Raw genomic sequence first — 6,957 nt, forward strand, 5'->3', positions numbered from 1 at the left:
TTAACTTGATCTGGGGACACAACTTAAAATGCCACCTAAAGGAGTGGATGGATAGAATGTCCCCTACAATATATTCCATAAATAACTCTGCTTGTAGCCAGCCTTTTGACAGGACCTCAGAGGCTGGCTGTAATTCTCTGGTGAAGGCCAGAAGTGTTGGTATGTTCTGTTGTCGATGGAGGCAGATCCATATGTTTTGGAAGCCAGATGAACAGGTGGTTGGGTTTACATTCTGGCTTGAGAGTCGGGAAGGCTGACCAGCACTGTTGCTTGCGTGAAAGTTCACCTCGTGTGTCTTCCTGGAGGTAGGGCGCAGGTGAAGCCGGCTGTTTGTAGGAAGCGGCTTTTCAAGCTGCACTGCACACCACAGAGGAGGGATTTTTGTGATTGGAACAGTTTTCAAAGCCCATAACCAACCAGTCAGGTGGCCTGGGCATACAAAGGGAAGTCTCATAAATAATCCGATGGAACCCCTGGTTTTAGGAACTGAAGGGTCCCCGTGTGCCTGCCACTCTGGATTTGCTGCATAATGGGGTTTTATGTTGACCAATTGAGTTTTGGAGACTGCCACCTAGGACAATTAAATTTTGTTACATAAATGATGTTGAGCCATTATTTCTGACTCTAATTATGTACCAGAGCCAGTTGCCTCTTAAGAGCTACACCTGAGGGGTGCCTGGGTGGCTCAGTTGGTTGAGCGCCTGCCTTTGGCTGGGGTCATGATCCCTGCTCTGCGGGGAGTCTGCTTCTCCCTCTCTCTCTGCCCCTCCCCTGCTTGGATTTTGTCTCTCTCAAATAAATATATAAAATTAAAAAAAAAAAGAGCTATACCTGATGCATTATAATACTCTGTCTGCACCATAAGAATGGACTCATTTTTTATTTAAAAAAATTTTTTTTATATTAACATTACAGCCACAAGATAAAAAACTTGTTAAAAATAGAGAAATAGAGGCACCTGGGTGGCTCAGTGGGTTAAGCCTCTGCCTTCAAATCAGGTCATGATCTCAGGGTCCTGGGATAGAGCCCCATATCAGGCTCTCTCCTCAGCGGGGAGCCTGCTTCCTCCTCTCTCTCTGCCTGCCTCTCTGCCTACTTAGGATCTCTCTGTCAAATGAACAAATAAAATCTCTTTAAAAAATAGAGAAATAGAAGAAAATATTACCCACAATCCCAACACAATTAGCATTAGAGTTTTGTGTACTTCTCTTATTATTTTTATGACCATATGTTTACATATTTCTATTCATTTTTGTACATAAATCCATGTCCTGTTTTAATAAGTGTAATTACAAAAGTAGTACATGAATGTTTTCCTTTAAAAATTTAGAATATCATAGGGGTTGGCTGTCAATAGAGCATAGAACTCTTGATCTTGGGGTTGTAAGTTTGAGTCCCATGTTGCCTGTAGAGATTACTTAAAATCTTCAAAAAAACATTCAGAATGTTACAGAAACAGTTAAAAGTTCCTTTGATTCCTTAATTCCATTTACCCCTACCCCTCCCTGAAGTTACCACTGTCATGAGTTTGACATATATTCTTCCTGATCTTAAAAAAAAATGCTCTTCTATAGGAAAAATGTAGTATTGTTTTGTGTGCAGGAAATGGTTATGTTCGGCAACTGGCTTTTTTCACACAAAAAAAGTTTTTGAGATTCATCCTTATTGACACATGGAGTTTATTCCCTCTATCTGTTGTATGATATTCCATTTAATGACTGTGCCACATTTATTTAGCCATTCCCTAAAGGAGAATTCTCATCTGTGTGTGTGTAAAGAGGGCTAACAACTCTGCTAAACTGCCCCAACTTCCCTAGTTACTCTGAGCATATCAATGCAAAGAGTCAACCTGAAGTAAGAAAACACAAGTTACTTGACCTGCAGACACAGAGATGCTTGGTCCCCAAGTATTCTGTGAGCCTCAACTCACAGTGCTGTCCAGTAGATCTCCCCGGGATGATAGAAATATTCTATCTCTGCACTGTCCAATATGTTAGCCAATTCAACGTTTGAAATGTGGCCAAGAAACTAAGGAGCTGAATTTTAATTTTATTTAACTTTAATTTAAACATCACATGTGGCTAGTGGGGACTGTATTGGATGGTACAACACTCTTGCCTAGGATAATGGAAGCCACAATCCTTTATACTACAAACTACATGATCGGGAGCTCTAAGACAATTGCATCCACCCTCCAAAGGTCAATGGATGATGCTAAGATCTTGTATTGGTCCTTCTTTTAAGGTTAAGTCTCCATGTTCCTAGTTCCCAGATGGGTTACAAGATGGATTATCAGACGGAAAAAACAAGGTTGCCAGAAAGTCTGCCTTTCTGGGAATGATTATACTCGTGCCAAACCATGTAGAAATTCATTTCTAATCTTAACACCCTCACTTAACATTTAATAAGCTAAAATACCCCAGCAGTCATTCCACTAGCCCAGTAAAAACTTCAAAAATGACAGAAGTAATACACAGAAATCAACAGACGAGTACAAACATCTTACAAAAACAGTCTTGGCTATGAGCCAGCGTTGTCAGTTAGTTGAGCTGTGTGTCATAAATGGGGTTTAGACCCAGAGAGAACTGATCTACTTTCTTGTTTTCCACAAATGCCTCTGGGATACCATGAATCCCCATCCAGATCTCCTTTATCAACCAGAAGGTTCCTGACTGTCCCATAGAGCTTGCTAAATCTATAAGCTCACATAGATAGGCACGTCATTATGCAATTTGCTCTCAGAGTAGGCTCCAGAATGTCCAGATCTAGCGTCTAGCTGATCTTCCCTGGCAGCATCAGGCAGATATGACAGCACGTTGTGGGGTGAAGAAATACACAGCCTGACCCTGAAAGGAATAGTGAGGCACAAAGCACAAATACACAAACTTTTAACACAGACAACAATAAACATGAAAATTTGATAGCTATGCCTATCATAAAGATCCACCACGAACTCCTCTTTTTCATATGGATGCCAATGTATGAAGTATACCTAGCGTCTTGTCTTTCCCTTCCCCCTCCTGTTTCCTGTTCTTTTATGTTTACTTTCTCTGATCTCTTTGCTTAGTCTCTTTCTCCTGTCTCTGGCAGTTTCCACTGTTGATCCCCTTTCTGCTTTTCCTGGGGCCAGTCTTAGAGCATCCTTCAATAAGGTCATGCACTCAGTTAATCTGTAAGTGGTATCAGGCCATTAAGATAGAAGTTAAAGAGAAGGAAGGCTTAAACCCAGTCCTGTTTTCCTTGTGATTACGGTCTGGTGTACCAGGGGACTTCTCCCTCCCTTGAGACTCTCCCACCCACTATGGAAGTAATGCTTGTTTATTCCAGAAAAATGGTAAACTACAGAGAAAAATATCTCAAGTACCCATAGTTCCATCACCCAGTGAAAATTACAGTAATTTTTGCTATATGTCTTTCCAGTGTTATTTATTTTCTTCTACATAGATTTTTTTTTAAAAGACACATTTATTCAGCATCATGATCAGACTATTACATTTAGCAATTACAGCATGGGTGCAAAAGAAAAATCCACATTAAAACTCTTTGTTGGAATGCTTTACACTTTCCGCAGAACAGAAACTAAAATAACCTGTTTTACAATTAGTCACAAACCCAGTCCTCGAGTTTTTTTGCCCATATACATGAGTACTGTCTAAAACATATCTTCTCTGTAGCAGCTAGGCCCTGCCACCACTGTGCTTGGCTGAGTTCACAAATCTGTTGTAACCTGCGGCTTCCCTGTCACTTCTCTGGCTCTCTTCTCCTGCTAAGCTTTGTTTCCTGGCAGTAATTAAAACCTTCTGCCACTTCCATAACTACCGCTGCTGCTGGAACTGCCATAACACCTTGGTTTCATGGTTTGGCCAAGTATTGGCGTCTGTCATCACAGGAACCTGAGCTTCTTCCTTCAAAATTTCCTCCTTTCATGGGTCCAAAATTTGAGGATTGATTGTTGTAATTGCCAAAATCATTATAGCTTCCACCACCTCCAAAGTTGCTTCCATCATTACCAAATCTGCGATAGCCATCCCCACTGCCACCATATCCACCACGGCCCTGACTGCCACCAAAGCCACCTCGCCCACTGAAGTTCCCTCCACCATCAAATTTGTCATCCACACCAAAATTACCTCCATCACCGCCACTGAAGTTTCCAGAACCACTTCACCCTCTCTGGCTGGATGAAGCACTAGCCATCTCTTGCTTAGATAGGGCTTTCCTTACTTCATAGTTGTGGCCATTCACAGTATGGTATTTTTGAATGACAATCTTGTCTACAGAGTCATGGTCATCAAATGTTACAAAAGCAAAACCTCTCTTTTTGCCATTGCCTTGGTCAGTCATGATCTCAATCACTTTGATTTTCCCATACTGTTCAAAAGAATCTCTTAGATGATGTTCTTCAGTGTCTTCCTTAATGCCACCAACAAAAATCTTGTCCACAATTAAGTGGGCACCAGGTCTGTGAGAATCTTCTCTTGAGAAAGCCCTCTCTGGTTCCACAACTCTTCCATCTACCTTGTGTGGTCTTGCGTTCATGGCTGCCTCCACCTCCTACACAGGGGCATATGTGACAAACCCATAGTCTCTGGAGTGCTTGGTGTTTGGATCTCTCATTACCACACAGTCCGTAAGTGTTCCCCATTGCTCAAAGTGGCTCCTCAGACTCTCATCAGTTGTTTCAAGGCTCAAACATCGAATGAAGAACTTTTGCAGCAGTTCGGGCTCTTTGCGAGGCTATGACTTAGAACATGATGGCAGTGGGAGAGGAGATTTTAACCATACTTACTTTGTGGCATCCAAGGGCAGAAAGCCATAGTTTTTTTAAAAAGTAAATTCTATTGCTAATGTGGGGCTCGAACTCAGGACCCCAAGATCAAGAGTTGCACACTCTACTGACTAAGCCAGTCAGGTGCCCCGTTCTATGTAGATTTTTTTAAAAAAGATATTGTCATAATCACACTATACGTATAATTTTGTATTTGGGGCTTTTCCCCCCACGTAACATATAAGGATATTTTCAAATGATTACATAGGTTGATAAATATGATTTTAGAATCTGCATAATATTCTTTCAGTTGGATGTACCAAAGTTTAATCATGTCCATATTGCCAGCCATTTGTTGAAGTAGTATTAAAACGAGGATTTTCGCAAGCATTCATTGCCAAGGATCTATATTAAATACATATAGATTGTCCTCAAACAGTGACTGCCCATGTAATGATAAGCTAATGATAGTTCAATGAGAGCTGCCGTTTTTCAGAGAAAGTATTTCCCTGTAAAGTTTAAGAAAGTATAGTAAGTGAATCTGATAGTGTCAGGATGTTTCTCTCCATGATAACAGCCTCGTGTGGTAGAAAGGAAAAAATACTTTGGAATCAGACATTTTTTCCCCTTTAGTCAGTAAATACTCATTGAGGGCCTATTCCATACCAGGGACAGAAAAACAAAATGCTTGCCCTCACAAAGCACGTAGTCTAGTGGAGTTCATGGTCACTTAAACAAGTAATTACATACCGCAGGATAAATACTAAGATTGTGGAAATATGAGGGGCTATCAGTGTATAAAAGAGGAGCATCAAAGTTGGATTTGGGGATTAGGATGGATTCTATGAGGCAAGCTGAAGATAGGGAAGGGACTGGAGCAGAAACGGTGTGTGCTAGACATAGGGAACACCAAGAATAAAGGCTTATAAACATGAGACAGACTCTTCTTTTACCTGAAGATGTCTTTATTTTGCCTTTGCTTTTGAAGAATATTTTTACTGAACATAGAATTCTGGCTGACAGTGATGTTCCCCCCAGCAACTTACAGACGTTTTCTACTGTCTTTTAGCATCCATAGTTTATGGGGAGAAGTCCATTGCTATTGGAATCATAACAGAGATTATGTCCATTGCTCTTGGAATCATTATAATGATTTAAAGTATGCATTTTTTTCCTCTCTCACTGCTCTCAAGATTTTCTCTTGATCTTTGGTTATCAGCATCTTGACTATGTTGCACATAGGTGCAGTCTTCTCCATATTTATCCTGCTTGGGCTTTGCTGAGCTTGAATCTGTAAATGTATGTGGGCCTTTTTGTTTTTGTTCTGTTTTGCAAAATTTGGGAATTGTTCAACCATTATTTCTTTTAATAAGGTTTCTGACCCCATTCTCTCTTTCCCCTTCTTCAGGGAATCTAACCTTTTATGTTGTTCCACAACATAATTTGAAATCTCTTATATTGTCCCATAGGTCTTCAAGATTCCATGCACTTTTTAAAAAAAGATTTTATTTATTCATTTGAGAGAGAGAGAGAATGAGAGAGAGCAAGCATGAGGGGGGGAAAGTCAGAGGTAGAAGCAGACTCCCTGCTCAGTGACTCAGGACTTGATCCTGGGACTCTAGGATCATGACCTGAGCCAAAGGTAGTCGCTTAACCAGCTGAGCCACCCAGGCACCCTCTGTGCACTTTTTTCAATCCCCTCTCATCTTCAGGTTAGATACTTTCTATTACTATATCTTCAAGTTCACAGACTCCTTCCTCTGCTATCTAACTCTGCTTTTAAGTCCATCTAGTTGATTTTTTATTTCAGATATTGTTTTTCAGTTCTAAAATTTCCATTTAGTTCTTTTTAATATTTTCTATCTTTCTGCTGAAGTTTCCTATCTTTTCATTCATCACTGGGATATTTTTCTCTCCTCATCAAGCATCATCATCTCAGGGTAAGCTTACATCAATTGTCCTTGCCCTAATAATGGGTCACATTTTCCTGATTCTTTATATATTGAGTAATTTTACAGGGCTTCCAGGACTTTGTGAATGTTATGTTGTGGAGACTCTGGATACTGTTACATTCCTCTGAAGAGTGTGGATGTATTTGTTTCAGTAGGCGATTAGATTGGTTAGAGCCTAACTGAAAACTCTGCCTGCCTGTCATGGGTGGCAGCTTAAGTATCAGTTCTGTTTGTTTT

The sequence above is a fragment of the Mustela nivalis genome, assembly GCF_964662115.1.
Source record: "Mustela nivalis genome assembly, chromosome: X".
Classification (NCBI taxonomy): Eukaryota; Metazoa; Chordata; class Mammalia; order Carnivora; family Mustelidae; genus Mustela; species Mustela nivalis.